Source organism: Microcebus murinus, chromosome 8 (genome assembly GCF_040939455.1).
Source record: "Microcebus murinus isolate Inina chromosome 8, M.murinus_Inina_mat1.0, whole genome shotgun sequence".
Taxonomy (NCBI): Eukaryota; Metazoa; Chordata; class Mammalia; order Primates; family Cheirogaleidae; genus Microcebus; species Microcebus murinus.
The window spans coordinates 80981899-80998435 of NC_134111.1; positions in this window are offsets into that span (position 1 = coordinate 80981899).

Sequence of the window (16537 nt, forward strand, 5' to 3'; positions counted from 1 at the left end):
GTGGTCTTCCTTTTTTTTTTTTTAAATAGGCCTAGAATTCACTTGAAACTATTGCCAACATAAAGGTTTTGTTATCTGTCTTAGTCACAATCTTCCAGATGATAACCCACAGACAAGAACTTAAGGGAAAGTAGTTTTCTGGGAGGAAGTGTGTAGAACCTAGTTGTGATAGTTAATTTTATGTGTCAATGTGGCTAAGCTATGGTACCTAGTTGTTTGGTTGGGCACTAGTGTAGATGTCATGATGGTATCTTTAACCACTACGGTATGAGCGTGGACTATAGTTGATAGCCACAAATGAATGGGCACGGCCCAGCGTAGACTTTAGCCGACAGCTATGATAGGACTTTTCTAATTTTTCACTTATCAAAATAAAATTGTGAACATTTAAAAATAACGTAATGAAAACATATATGTATATGTTACCTATTGTGATTTACAAGTAAAGCTTCCTGTAAAGTAAAACAAGCTTTCAGTGCTTTAAAGCTTTCCTCATCACACAAGAACAAAACGAATTTGTTGTCAATGTACAGCACAAACTATCCTGCGGACTATGGGTGCCGGCTGTGGGCAAGGTTTCCTGGCCGGTAAGCGCCATACCAAAGTGCTTAAAATGTGATTAACATTTAAATCAGTAAACTTTGAGTGAAGTTGTTATCCTCCATAATGTGGGTGAGACTCATTCAATCAGTTAAAGGTCTTAAGAGCAAAGGACCCCTGAAGAGGAAGGACTTCTCCCTCCAGATTGCAACATAGAAATTCTGCCTGAGTTTCCAGCGTTTGTACTCAAGACTCTAACACCAACTCCTGCCAGAACTTCTAGCTTGCTGGCTGCCATACAAATTTTGAACTTGCTAGCCCCCACAATCGCATGAGCCAATTCCTTAAAATCTCTCTCTCTCTCTACATGTATATGTATATGTATATGTATATGTATGTAGGCTGTCCTACATACATAAGTATGTAGAAAGTATCCAGCAATTGTTAATATAATGAGAGTATATTGTATGGATGGATACTTTCTGGATAGTCTCTCTCTCTCTCTCTCTCTCTATATATATATATACAAGGACTATATATATATACTATTATATATATATACACTATATATATACTATTATATATATATACTATTGATTATGTTTCTCTGGAGAACCCTAATTAATAGGATTGGTAAAGAAGTTGAAGAGTAGTAGAGGAAGGGAAAGCTACCAAAAAGGTGTGCTTTATTATGGCAGTGACCACAGTACGTAACTGCAACTTAATTTCTGCAGAAAAACTCTGGAGCATCATTTTAAATTCACACCTCAGAATTATTTCACCCAAAACATAACGAAGCTGAGAAAGTTAGATATAATCTGCCAAGGGTCATTGCTTGGGGACTGCCTCTAGGTGCTGCTAATTCTTTGGCACCTCTATTCCTCTGCTTTTCTGGACAAAACAGTCTCCCGTAGTCCTGAAGAAAAGCTTTAGGCAGAGGGATGCAGAAACTGGTAGTTGGAAACCAGCCAGAGAACACAGAGAAAGCACAAGGTCTGATGGGGAGAGCACAGCATTGTGACGACCACGGGGTGCACTGGTCAAACCTCCCTTCAAGAGAGAACCCACCGATGGGAGTGCGGATATGGACCCCATCAGCTGAAGCACCTTTGGGATCTGCCGCAGCATTCCAGCTATGGGCACACTCTCCCAGGGCAATGCCAGCCAATGACTCAGTAGGGCAAGGGTAGTAGGGCCTGGCCACTTATGCCCCGCACTGGACTTTCTAATGGAAAATCTTAGCTCTGAATCCCTTTGTTGGGCTGAGACTTTCTCAAGTGCTGTAGCACTGTTTGAGTTTCTTCCTACCCAGGTTTTCTTTCTTCTCTCTCTCTTTTCACAGATGATAGTCCTGCATCATGGTCTGAAATCTTTCCTTTCCTATTCTTGCTAATTCTTCCCTTTGTCTTTATCAGATGTTTGCCCTAATAAATCTCTTGAACTTCTGACTTCATTTCAGCCTCTAGGGTTTCCAGACACTAGGGAAGTCATAGTGGCAACTGCCCTATATTATCCTGTGTTTTTTAAATTCTTGTTCCTGTCTCCTGATTACTAGGAGGCTGCTTAAAACTTCATCCTACTCTTCTGAAATTTTTGCTTGGTTTATTTTTAACCTGTTCCCTTTGACCAGCTTTAGAATCCATCATATTGTGACAGTCAAACAAGCAGAAAGAGTGATTCTCTGATATCTGTTTCTCACCAGAATGCTAATTCTTCAAATATCCAGTTTTTATAATTTCAGGCTCTGACACCGCTATAATTTCTGCTTTTTGTTTTTTTTAATAGCTGATTTACCTAGGTTTTCCTCTGTATTCTCAGGCTCTTGACTTCAACCAAGAATCAGAAAAATACCCAAAGGAATGTAGCCAGTTCAGAATGTTGGTCTACCTCTCTGTGTGGTTCAGCCATCTGTATGATTTTGCCATTTCAAATTCTAGTTAGTTCAGCAACTCTCTTTTGTCTTCGAGCAGATAGTTTCCTTTTTCTTTTCTTTTTTCTAGTTGTCTTCTAAGGAAGGTTCCATAAGCTACTTTATCATAGATTTGAGTAGAACTTTGATATCATATTTTAAAAGGAACAAAATAATAAAAGTGTATCAAAATATTCTCAAGCTGAGTGTATCCTGGTACTTTATAAACAGAGAAGCGATCCTGTTAAACAGTTTATAAGTTTTTGGTAAATTAGATTATGCACATCCACCTTCACTATTCTATAAAATGCATGTTTTCCTTAAAGCTATAAAAGCAGTTATATGTTTTTCTAAAGATATTTTTGTCTTCATGAGTTAGCTCTCCAAGGATTGCTCTTCTTTTAATAAATGCTTCATTGCTCTCGGGCATATTTATGCAATAGATTAAATCTATGCTATTTTCCTCTGTTGGTGCTGTGGGTTGATGATTTCCTCTTGCTTGTCACAGCTGCTAGTCATTCAGGAAGAAACTTTGTAAAGTATGTGTATTGTTGGAAGCTTAATTGTCCAATGTTTTCTTGGTTTCTAAACTATTTATACCTTGAATATCTTCTATTTCTGTGTATTTAAGTTTTAATTATATAATTGGACATGTCCTTGTTTTTAAAAAAATGAGAGAATGTGCACACTTTAAATTTGTGCTTTGGGATAAATACATGTTACTAGCATCTCACATAGCTTTTCAGTCAATATTATGTTTTCTTGTGGTCACTTTGAATCAACTTGCCTCTGCTTTTTTCATGATTTGCTGTCATTATGAAGAATGCTGACTCTTTAAACTCTGTAAAGTTTTATGGCTGTAGAATGTACCCTCATCAATCAGTATGAGATTAGGTTAGTAGTAGGCTAGAGTTCCTGTCTTTTTGTACCTTCCCATATCGGGGAACCTGAGCTCAGATAGGTATGACTTTAATTAATGTGAACACTCTAAAAGACCTTTCAGTTAATGTAAAGAAAGGCCTCTAGATGTCAGCATTCTGCTAGTAAAGGATACTGTAAATGACTATTTGGATGATGCTCATCCAAAGATCTATGTGAACACTTAATCATTTTATATACTAACAAGTTTTAGAATGTTTGATGATTTACTGATGCTAGACTTATACTTTTAATACTGTAAGAGAGCAAGTGGAAATATTGATAGGATTATCCTTTGTCTCTAGCAGCCCTCCAGATCTCACTTTATCAGACATAGGCTCACTGGCCCAGAGTACGTGATGTCTCAGGTAAGGTGCAAGGTTTATTACCTTATATGGTGGAGGTCATTTGGTTTTTCATACATGTGTATTTTATACCTCATATAGTCAGCTAGCTTTTATGACATTTTAGAAGATGTCATGCCCATAAATTGATAGATCTTCATTTTGTTCATCATGATGGCCCTAAAGCTGAGACATACGTCATATTTTATCAGGCTCTTCTAATTGTCTTACTTATGTGAATCATACTAATATAGATAGACTATGGTGCCAACTGTCAGCATGTTTACAAAGAAAGTAGACTGGGTCACTGCCTTCTTTTTTTTCCCCCCAGGTGATCCCCCAGTAGTGAAAAGAGAAATAGATCATAGGCCAATGCTTTAATTCCTTCTTCCCCAATGCCATGAACAAAATTGCTTACTGTGAGCATTGTTCTCATACAAGTAAATTTCTGTTTATAAGCACAGCTTTCACCAAGATTCTCTTAGACCCTACCAACTCTCTATTCAAATGACAATTATTTAACCACTAAATCATTTTCCTGGGAAAGTATTTGATTTTATATGTTATGTAATAACTAGAAAGGCAAGCATACTATGAGGGTTGCTTTGAAATATGAAATCAGGTGAAAATGGATGATAAAAATAAGTAGATTGTGATGGATTATCAAAATAATTGAGGCTTTGCTAATGAATTTAAAATAATAGATTCTATGGAGGATGGACACACTTGAAGCTCTGACTCAAGGGGGGAGGGGAGGCAAGGGCAATGTATGCAACCTTAACATTTGTACCCCCATAATATGCTGAAATAAAAAAATGATAGATTGTATTAAGTAATCATTATATTGAGCAAAATAAGGCTATAATATTAATAGGATTAGTTAGATCCTAAAATAGGACATATTATAGAATATTTATGAAGAAATATTTCTATAGAATAGAAATATTTATATTCTATAAATATAGAATATTTATGAAAAGCTATAATTATAAACTGGACATTCAAAATAGATAAATCTCATCAATTCATAGGGTAATGCTTGAACTCTTGAGTACTACCCTACACTAGCACTATGCCATTGAACTCTTATATCATTTCCTTTTATCCTGGAATCTTCCCTAATCATGAGGGAAAACACCAGGCCAAAAGTGAGTTCCAAAGTCTAGACATATATTGGTGTTCTCTAGCAACTGACCTTCAATCATGGTAAAATATAGGCTATTTAAAGCTCTTTTCTTAATTATATATATCTATGTAACTCCTTATTCTTCACCTCCCAAGTCCACCTGAAGGCTTTCAAGTTTTGAAATATCAGGACGATGCTTATCTCATGAAACAAGTTGGGAAGTAGTCCCCTGTTCTCTATTCTCTAGAAGAATGTTTATAAGAATTTTTGTAATTTTTGTAAATATTTTTCTTTAATTATTTGAAAGAATTCAACTGTGAGTATAAAGCTATCTAGGCCAGAAGTTTCCTTGTTAAAATGCTTTATAATTATAGATTTAATTTCTTTAATAGGTTAAAAATATTCAAATTTTTGGTGTCTTTTTTGTCAGTTTTGGTATGTTATTTTTCAAGGTAATTTTTAAACTAAATAATACAATTTATTGATGTATATAAGTTTTTCTTAATATCCTCTTATAGACTTTTTCATGTCTGTTGGGTCTGTAATGATGACAATTCCCATCCTTAGTTTTATTTCTGGTATTAGTAATTTGCATCTCCTCTAATTTTTTTGTTCAGTCTTGCTAGCACTTATTAACTTTATCATTTTTCTAAGAAACAAATTTTGACTCGGTTTATATTCTGCATTGTGTATCTGGACTTTTTCTAATGCAATGTGCTTTATGTTTGTTGGTCTCTGCTTGTTTTAAAAATATTTTTTCCCTTCTATATTCTTTGGGTTTAATTTGCTGTTCTTTTTCTCTATTTTGAGATAGAAACTTGGATCATTGATTTTTCAACATTTTTTTCTTTTCTAACTTATGCATTAAGAAGTTTTTTTTAATAAAAACCCTCTAAACACTGTTTAGCTTCATAAGTATAAGAAAGCTGGAGGGGTATATGGATATCAGATAAAATAGTCTTCAAAACAGAATGTATTACTGGAGATAGTGAGGGACATCATGATAAAAGGGACATTTCATCAGGAGGACATATTTTAAATGTGTATATGCCTAAAACAAAGGCTTAAATACAGAAGTTGAACTAGCCAATGGACAAATTTTAATTATAATATGAACATTTAAAAACTGTTTCTTAGCAATTAGATAAAAAATCAGTAAATGTATTTTAAGATAATGAACAACACTATTAACCACCTTGCTTTAATTGGTATTTGAAGAACATGATATCTGACATGCTTTTCAAGTGCATGTAGTACCTTCATCAAGAAAAACCATATGCTGGGCTGTAAAATGAGTCTCCAGGAATTAAAAAGAACTGAAACCACACATAGAATATTCACTAACTTCACTGACTTAGATAAAAGTTAGTGTCAAAAAGATACCTAGTGATACACAAATATTTGGAAATTATTTTTCTAAATGATTCATAAATCAAAACCAAAAGTCAGTCAGTACCAATCTGTTGGCGAGTATATGTAGAACCCACTTTTACCACTGAAATTGTTACATATTGACCACCCAGTGCTTGCTGACACATCCTATTTTCAGATATATTAATTCAAAGATGGCTCCTCGTTCACTCAAGTCATTTTTCTGGCAAGAAAGCATACCCAAGAATACATAGGCAGGAGCCGTGGAGCTCTGAAGGATTTTCAAGAAAGCCATTCTTGAGGCAACACAGTGATTGCAGAGAAAGGGAGCCATTTCCAAATGATCTGTAAAATTGAGCGTTTTCAGATTTCATTCAACAGGGTCTGCCCAGCCAGAAGCACTAAAAGCCAATTATGTTATAAAGCTAACATACAGAGCTGTTGAGAATTAGAGATGAAGAGCATCTAAAAATGGAATTGCTCAAACTGTTCCTGTGTCTTAATGGCAGTTATGTTTGCCTTTTAGTGGCTATGGTAATAAAATCAATTTTTGTTGTTTTTAATTAGAGTTAAAAGTCTTCCACTAATGCAAAACAAGTAGTTCTATATTTACATAAATAAGATAAAAATCAGGCAAATAATTTCCTTTTTAATGATTCATATTTTTCTCATGATTACAAGATGTATGTGCAAAATGACTGAGGAAATAGTTTGCTTAATTTCAAGAGGTGATTATTGTCCCAATGGCAGAATTAACTGTACAATAATTCAGAACATGTGAGTTTCATTATTCAGCAATGATGTGTAATATTACTCTCCATGTATACAATAAGTGGCTTTTTAAGGGGGTAAAAAATAATATTGTAGTAAAATAGTATTGAAAGCTATAATAATATTGATACAGTAAATAATTCTTTTACCATGGCTCAACTTTTATAGAGAATATTTAAAAAAAAAATGTTTGCTTTATGGTCTAAAAATGTTTTTTCTTTACCTTGTTTTTCTGCCCTTGAATATTTATTCTGTCTTTGGTTTTCTTTCCAGGTTCTGACTTATTTAGGGAGGTTCTTTCCTTAAGCACATAAGGGGGAAGACAGAATACCACAGTTTTTTTTTTTCCTCCTAAGATAAGAGGGTCCAACTGTCTGTAGTTCTATACCTACACTCCTCTGATAGAAGGAATAAACTTCCTCAAAAGCCAGACAGCAATAAAACACGATGTACTAAATTTCCTTCTGAACTTCTGAGAGAAACACAGAATGACATTGATGACAGCTGCAGCTATCATCACAAGTTTTATTCTAGGAGCTAAAAAGGTTTGGCTTTGTGCCTAGGGAGGAAAGAGGAGGAATGTGGAGGAAATCATGACCAACAGAATTAATTTTATCAATTTGAAATATGTAGCTAATAGAACAGATATTAGAGAAGCAAAATATGAAGAAATAGATGACTAGAGTTTTCCACAAATGAAGAGACGTGAGTCCAAAATTGAAAGTTCAATCCAATTACAAATTCTCATTTATTTATCTCACATGTATGAATCCCTATAAATAGGGACAGTTTAATTTTCTCCTTTCTAATATATCTGCCACTTATTTCTTTTTTCTTGAGTCTTATTGCCCTGGCAAGAATATTGAGCACCATGCTGAGTATGACTGGGGAGAGTGCACAGCCTTGACATGCTCCCAGTTGTAGGAGGAAAGCATTGCAGTCAGCCTTTTGTTAGCTACTGCTAGTATTGCTAGCTATAGCCTTTTGGAGATGCTCTTTATCAAGTTGAGAATGTTCCCCATTATTTTTATTTCTCAGACAGTTTCTGTCATGAATAATTATTGAATTTTGTTAAATGTGTGTTTTTTGTATGACTGATATTATCATAATTTTTCTTCTTTACTCTGTCAATATGGTGTATTACATTGATTGATTTCTGCAAATTGAATCACACTTGCATGTTCTCAGTAAACTCCACCATATCATCATGTGTAATTGTATTTATATGTATTCCAAATTCTATTTTCTAATACATTATAAGAACTTTTACATTTATATTTATGAGAGATATTAGCTTATAGTTTTCTTTGTTGTACTGTCTTTGTCTGGTTTTGATATCCAGATAATACTATTAATAGCCTCATAAAATGAATTGACTTTTATTCTGTTCTATTTTCTGGAAGAGATTTTGTAGAATTGATGTTAATCTTTTAAATGTCTGATAGAATGGTCTAGTGAAACCATCTGGGCCTCAAGCTTTTTGGGGGAGGTAGAAGTGTTTCTTAGAATTATGAATTAAATTTCCTTAGTAGTTATAGGTCCATTTAAATTATTTTATGTTGACTTAGTTTGAGTAGTTTGTATTTTTCAAAGAATCGATCCATTTTGTCTAAGTTGTCAATTAAGTGTATAAATGTCTTTGTACTATTCCCTTATTATTCTTTTGATGTCTGCGGATCTATAGTGACATTCCTTGTTTATTCCTGATACTAGTAATTTGTGTCTGGCCTCTTTTGTCTTTGACAGCCCTATAGAGATTTGTCAATGACGTCAATCTTTTCAGAGTTGGATCTTTGTTTCACTAATTTTCTGGTTTTATTTTTCTGTTTATATTATTGATTTTTGTTTTTACTTTATTCTGCTTGCTTTAGGTTTACTTTGCTCTTCATTTTAGGGTCTGGAACTGAGAGCTTATTGACTTGAAACTTTCCCTCTCAACACTGCTTTAGCTGTGTCACATAAATTTTAATATTCTCCATATTCATTTGTATTCAGTTCTATATCTTGTTTTAAAATTTCTCTTGAGACTTCCTCTTTGACCCATGGATTATCTTAAAGTGTGTTGTCAATTTTTAAGCATTTGAAGATTTTCCAGTTAACTACTGATATTGATTACTAGCTTGATTCCATTGTGCTCAGAGAATGGACTCTTTTTCTTTTCTTTTTTGCCTTTCTTGGTAGTGTGTCTTTTTATTTCAGAATATTATAAAACTCTTTATAATTTAAATTATTTTAAATTTGTTGAGGTTTGTTTTATGTATCACAATATGGTCTATATCAGTATATGTTCTCTGGGCACTTTAAAAGAATGGATAATCTTCAGTTGTTAAATGAATGTCTATAAATGCCAATTATATCCTGATGGCCGACGGTGCTGTTAAGTTCTTCCCTTTTTTAAGATAGAGATTTTATTTTATTTTTTGGTATTGTAGATTGAATTGTGTTCCCCTAAATTCATATATAGAAGCTCTAACCCCCAATGGGGTGGTATTTGAACATGGGGCCTTTTGGGAATAATTAGTTTTAAATGAGGTCGTGACAAAGGGGTCCTCTTAATGGGATTAGTTCCGATATAGGAAGAGGCACCAAATAGCTTACTCTCTCTTCCTGGCATATCAGAAACAGCAAGAAGGTAGCCAGCTACAGTCAGGAAGTAGCCCCTCACCAGAACTTCACCTTGAAAACACCCTGATCTTGGACTTTCAGCTTCCAGGATAGTGGGGGAAAAAATTCTGGTGGTTTAGCCACCTAATTTGTGGTATTTTGCTATGGCAATATAAGCTAAGACAATTGGATTATAATTTGATATGCATTTTCACCAACTCAAATCATGTATTTCATTTCTTCTCAGTGCACCATGCTGCTTTCTGGTCCATTACTGGGACTGCCTGAGGTGTGGCTCTACCACACATGTACAGTGCTGGGTGCCTTGGGTGAATGAGGGGAGAGGACAAGGAAAGAGAAGAGGGACTTCCAAAGGTTAAAAAGTCCTTTGGCACAGTGATCCATGAGTCCAAGAAAAATCACCAGAGAGATTTGAACTGTGGACTTTTAAGTCATTTGTTTCAGACAGCAAATGAGGTCTATCTAACAAAGTTATTTTTTGGCTGTACTAAGCCAAAAGGAATTCTGAAAAGTTATACAGGTCACCCACAAGGTCATCACAGCATAGAAACATGAAAATAGGATTCAAGTATTAAATTCATCTTCCTTTTTATTTTACCTTTTGCAAACTCTTCATCTCTGATTTTTGGCTAACCAGAAAGAATGAGTTGTTTTCTGATTTCTACTTAAACATGGTGAAACTAAAAGCACTTTTTAGTACCCTGAAAGGGAATTTCACAGAGATGTTTATTGACCTTTCAGATAATGAGGCTACCTGAGCAGGAAGAACTGAGCATGTCTTCAGCATAAATGAGAAGAATTCCCAAATGCAAAATGGTCTGTCTCATCTCATTTCTGATAGAAAGGAAGTCATCTCCCTGGTAGAAAAATAGTTAGATAAGAAAGATGGTGGCATGCCAGCATGCATTTGGGGTGAGGCAAAACCCTCCAATCTTTTAAAATTACAACTTTTAGGCTTCTATATATACTTGACTTTCCAAACACAATTTATTTTTTATAATTGTAAAGCATCTGCAACTATAAATGAACAAATATTAACTAAGAGGTCATACAAAGATCTCTCAAAGCTCAATCGAACTATTGGTTGCTACAATTGGTTACCTACAGGCAGCACATGCCATCAGGGTCAAACACATTAATAGTCTTCAAGAGCTGATGTTTGCATAGGTTTTTCAGATTCTTAGTTATCAATTTAGAGCAGGGAAGAAGATGAATAGACTGACATGTTCAGGAGGGCAGGATATTAAAGGAAACATGTTTCAAGTTGGATTCTGTAGAAGGAAAAGACTCCCTACCAATCTAAGTGCCTATTCCTGTTATATGTGAACAGGAGGCATACCTTTTCTTGTATAGCACCTGTTTGAATATTGTCCCTCCCACGCACAAACAAAAGCATTATCATGAATGATTTAATAGTGAATAACCAATTAGTTAAAACTTCACAAGGGGCATGGGAGTCCCTCCAGAATATTTTGCTTAATGGGTAATTTAAATTTTAACTTAGCTCGTTGTACATATACAATGAAACACTATGCAGCAATTACAAAGCACGTTTTTTGAAGAATACTTCTATACATGAGAAAGTGCCTGCAGCAGAGGTGCAGGGCTCACTAATCACTATATCTGCTTTTCTACCTTCCAAGGCCTCTTGCAGGAGCCACGTGACTAATTCTGGATAATAAAACATGAACAGAACTTAACCATATCATTTCCATACTGAGGCAGTACAAAAATAAAAACACTCTTTTGTTTCCCCTTTCTTTGCCACTTTCACTGATGAGGCAGCTAAAAGGTGATGGTGATTTCATTAGCCTGGTTCCTAGAGTGGTACAGGTAGAGTGAGTGAGAAATAACTTCTCTGGTACAGCACAGAGAGGTTAGGCACCTCGCCTGAGGTCAGGGTTAGAATGCGCTGCAGCCTCCTGCGAGCTCTGCCTCATCTCATTGCAGTTCTTATTGGCATCGCTCCATTTCACACTTAGGAGTGTTCCAGGCCCCAGGCATTCTTCTAAGATGGTGGAGAGACTATAAGCCAACCCACCCTTTCTGCAAAACACATGGCAGTTTTTACGGGAGCCTTATATAATGTTTATACTTTTAGGCTTAGTTCTTTTTTTAGGAATTCACTCTAAGGAAATAATTAGAAAATAATAATAACGATCTTATTATTTTATAGCTACATTTATACCGCACTTATAAAGTACCAGGTACTACAGTAAGTGCTAGAAGTGAATGAACTAATTACTATTCACAGTAGGCCTATGGGGCAGATTACATTATTATCTTATGTAGAGAAAAGAAAATTTGAGGCACAGAGAAATTAAACAAACTGCACAACAACAAAAAAATGCATACAGTTATCAAGTGGCAGAACTGAGATATAAGCCCTCATATTTATAATTTCAAAGCCTGTGCTCTTTTCTATTCCATCAGGGTAATTTTATAAAATCCATGATTATGATAATCAATTCAGTATGGTGAGCATACAGTATGTGGTAATAAGAATTAATCATCAAAATACATTCTGTGTGAAATTCTACACCATAATCAGTATTCTAAGAGAAGTAACTATAATATATCATAGAGAAAAATAAACACATTGAGAGATATTTTGTTTTGAGTGAACAACATGTACACAGGCTCTGCTTCAAAGTCAAATTCTGCTCCTATATCTCTAAATAATGCATGCAGATGCTACCCTTTTAATATATGGCTATTTGTCTATATCATTTTAATGTTTTACTCAGATATTAATGTTATTTTAAGGAGAAATGTAATATCTTGACAAAATGAAATAAATTTGGTATCATCAAGTTTAAAGCTGAAATACTTTCAAAAGTTGTTTGTGATGAGTCAGGGACTCTAATGCATCTAAAGTTCAAGTTTTTCAAAGAGATAGAAAGAATCTGGAGTTTTTTTTATTCCATTTCTTACAAGAAATATCATATATAATAAACAATAAAATTAATAAACATTAGATAGGGAATACTGTAGAAAATATGCAAAGCGTGAAGTTGTTTGATTTAAACAATATCATGCAAAATGAAAATTCCATACCCTTGCCCTTCAAGGGCTTACCCATAATGAGTGTCTTTTTACTAAACTACATCTTTCACAGTTTGTCCTTTACTTTCATTTCTGCAAAGCTCAATTTCTTTACTTCCGTTTGTAGGCTTGTTCCTTAGATAAAACCAATATGAGCTCAAGAATCCACATTTTCATCTCTGATTAAAGCTGTACCAGGGTCTTGACTATGAAAATAAGTGCTATTATTCCACAAAATGAATCTGCCTTTAGATATGTCCATCTTGTTATTATCAAAAAAATTGGGTTCTTCCATCAATACCACAGTCCTGGGCCCACTTTAATGACTTAAAAATTCATTACCATGCACTGATAACTTCTCTGAGGCCTTCCCTTTAACCATACAGAAAAATAGACAGAGATTTTGATTAAGAAAATTTATTTATTTAAGGAGAAGGAAGCAGAATAGATATTTAATTTCCCATTGATATAAAGAGTTCCACTGGAAGACAGAGTTAGAGTTGCTTTACATATTCAGAAATAATTATGGGGTTTCTTTTTTTGCCATCATATTGATATATTATGCATGGACATAAATATCATATATATGTAAACATGTAACATGTATTGGTTGTGTATTGCCCTAAGACTCTCTTCCCATTGAGTGAGAAACTCTGTTACTCACATGCAGACATTGCATACATCTCCAGGGTATCAATCTAACACACTCTTTGGTTCTTTTGACTTAACACTCTTTTTTCTAGCTACCTCTCCTCCCTCAGTCTTTTCATACTTGATTATATTTTCAGTTATGACTGTAAACTCACTTGCTTCAGTTTCCTGAATACTCAAAATAGAGGTTACTGATTTCTCTAGAAAACCCTTGGCAAAATAAAAAAAAAAATCTTTAATAACCAAATCAGTCCATAAATAGAGCATATAATTTTAGTTGTTTAGGAAACTTTAAGAAAATAAATAAAAACATAATTCCCAACCAGTCTCTCATCTTGGAAATATCTTAACCACAAAATAAAGCTGTTCATGGGAATCATGTCAATGGAGCTTTTTAAAGCAGTGTTATAGCATTTAGATCCTTGAACTCCAAATTTTTTAGAGGTATGTCTGAGTGGTACTGAACATCTAGAACAAGGGAAATATGAACAGTAATGTTACTGAGGAATTTAAGTTCTTTTAGAGATTTTCTCCTAGTTCAAGTATGGCCTTACATTATGCTTCTAATTATCTACAACGTTTCTCAAAATCTTTCACAAAACCCTAGTTCTACAGAGTGGTTTCAAGATGATTTTTGGGAAAAAGAAATTTCACGTGTGATAATTTAAAAATGCCTTTACTGAGAAGCCTTTTCAAACTTTTTAAGTGTATTTTGACTCTATAAGAATGTGACGTTCATCCAAAGTGCTGATTGCAGACCTTTTCCTTTGTGAATCGCATCACTGCATTCTCTCTCCTTCTTGCACAGAGGGAAGTACTGATCTATGTTTTTGCCATCCAAGCAATTTCCTTTTCTGTATAAAACATAGTGGGTCTTATTTTGAATCTGTATTCTATGATCTGTCTTATATCCCAGACTGAGAGTCCTAATCCCTCATGTTAGCTTTCCATTCTGTTGTCTCAGTGGTCCTCAGTGAAAAACTCATGAACCAAATAAATTTTGCAGCTCCTGTGCATGGATGGGTTCAATAATCTCAGTGGAAACACCCTCCTTATCCACCTCAGTAAAGAAGTGCTGTGTGAGTTTGGTTGGATAAGGACGGGTCGTGAGCTGGTGGTGGAAAATAGCTTACCCTATTCCCAACATCCTGTGGAAAGAGATGTCTCTTTCAGTCCTCAGAAAGGGAGAGGAAAAGCTCTAACCCATGCTTTTTGTCTGAATCTGTCCAGCCTCCGATGACAGTTTTTCCCAGTTCCAGTTAACCTCACAGACTCAATAGCTTTGTTTTCAGTTTCATATTACAGTTAGTTTTTTTGTTTGTAGAGATGGAAATCTTGCTCGTGAAATGTAACGTTGCCACACAACAGGGCTGACGTTTCTAAGATACGGGAGGATTCAGGCTAGAAAGTTATTTCTTTGATGAGGACATTAGAGGGATGTGCAAGGAGTGGAGAACAGTCAAGGAAACAATGTGAAGTGCCACAGTATTCACTTTACTGGGAATTCCAGCTAGCAGCAAACAGCTGCACTTTAGAATTTGATAATACCCTTGAAAAATTGGATCAACACCTCCTGTTTACTTACTCCATGTTTAAATTATGGTGACAAAGAATTATATAAGGCTTCGGCATTAGTCATCAGTCACTCCTTTGCCACACACACCATCGCCATAAGCTCTCTCTCTCTGTCTTCCACTCTCTCTCTCTCTCTCTCTCTTTCTCATATACCTTATGGATAAGAAAATTCAGAACCACTGAGTAGCAGAACATGTATCTTTGACCACCACTACTTCATGGGAAGTCATGAGAATTTTAGAGATAACCTTTTGGATTGTATAATACATAAGATGGCAATTCAACTTGTTTCAGGAGCCAACTTGTGTGTCTTTTTTTTCTTGAGACCATCTGTTTCAATACTAATTAATATCAAAACCCCAAGAAGAAATTTTTCTACTTTATCCTAAACTAAACTTTGTCTCATGGACTTATAAGGTGTGTGCATAAAGTATAACAAATCACCAAAGTAGGATATATATTCTCTTCAAATACGTGCATATTCTTGGATATTTTTAGCAAACATGATTTTGATATTTTAGTTCAAAAGCAAAGTTGGTATTATATCAAAAGCTGGACTGGCATTAGGTCATAATACTCTCAGGCCTAACAGATTGGATTTAAAAATATGGATATTGCCATGAAATCTCATACAGAGTAAAGAAATCCGACACTATCATTGCTTTCTTCCATTGCTGTTGTACGTGCTATGCCCCTACACACCTATACGCCTATACGCTCCACACTTCTACATAACTGCACTACTGCTACAGCATATGAATATTTCCTGGGTCAAACTCTGAAATGTGGCAGAACACCAACCCAGAATGATTGTAGTTTCCCTCACTCATACTAACTAATAAAGGGCAAGATTTATTCAGCCTTCTTTTCTCTGCAACTTAGAGCCCTGGTGGCATTAGATATACTGCATGGAGGATGCTGGCATGAAAGGACCCAGCCAATTTCTAAAATTCCAATAATTACAACAGGATATTCAAACTTGAAGAGGGAGTTCATACCATAGAAGAAAATAAAATAGAAAATGAAAGTGCTCTGCTGAACTCATAAAGAATTTTTGTTGTTGTTTATTATTTTTCCCTTTACTTATAGTTTAGAGGGCCATACTAATGACATCTGCTTTGGGAGGCAGCTTATTAGTGAAATGAAACCTCCTGTCATCTGGAAAGATGATCATACATGGGAACTCTGACACAAACAGATTCCACATTTCTGTATTTCAATCATCGAGATGGTGTGGAGATGCACGCAAGAGCTATTCTTTCTCACTAATTGGTTATGGACTTTCACTTTTTTAAAGGAGATAAAGATATCCATCCTATTATATGAAAATCAAAATAAATTCCAACAAACTTGATTCTAGCAAATATTTGCTAATGGGCCTTTATTTTATGTGTAAGAAATTTGTCATCAAAGGGTCAGACCAAATATTAATAAATGTGTTTTATTCTTCTGTTAGGAAACAATAAGCCATGGGAAATGAACTAACTTTTCCCAGGTCTCATAATACCATTCAGAAATGATCTCATACAAGATCAATACATGTTATTTTATTTGACTGGCAACTATGTGAAGATACTGTCAGTATGTGTACTCCTTAAATGTTTCAACCAAGGCCAGCTACTAGATTTATTCTTAAGAGATGCTAAAAATTTGAAATTAATT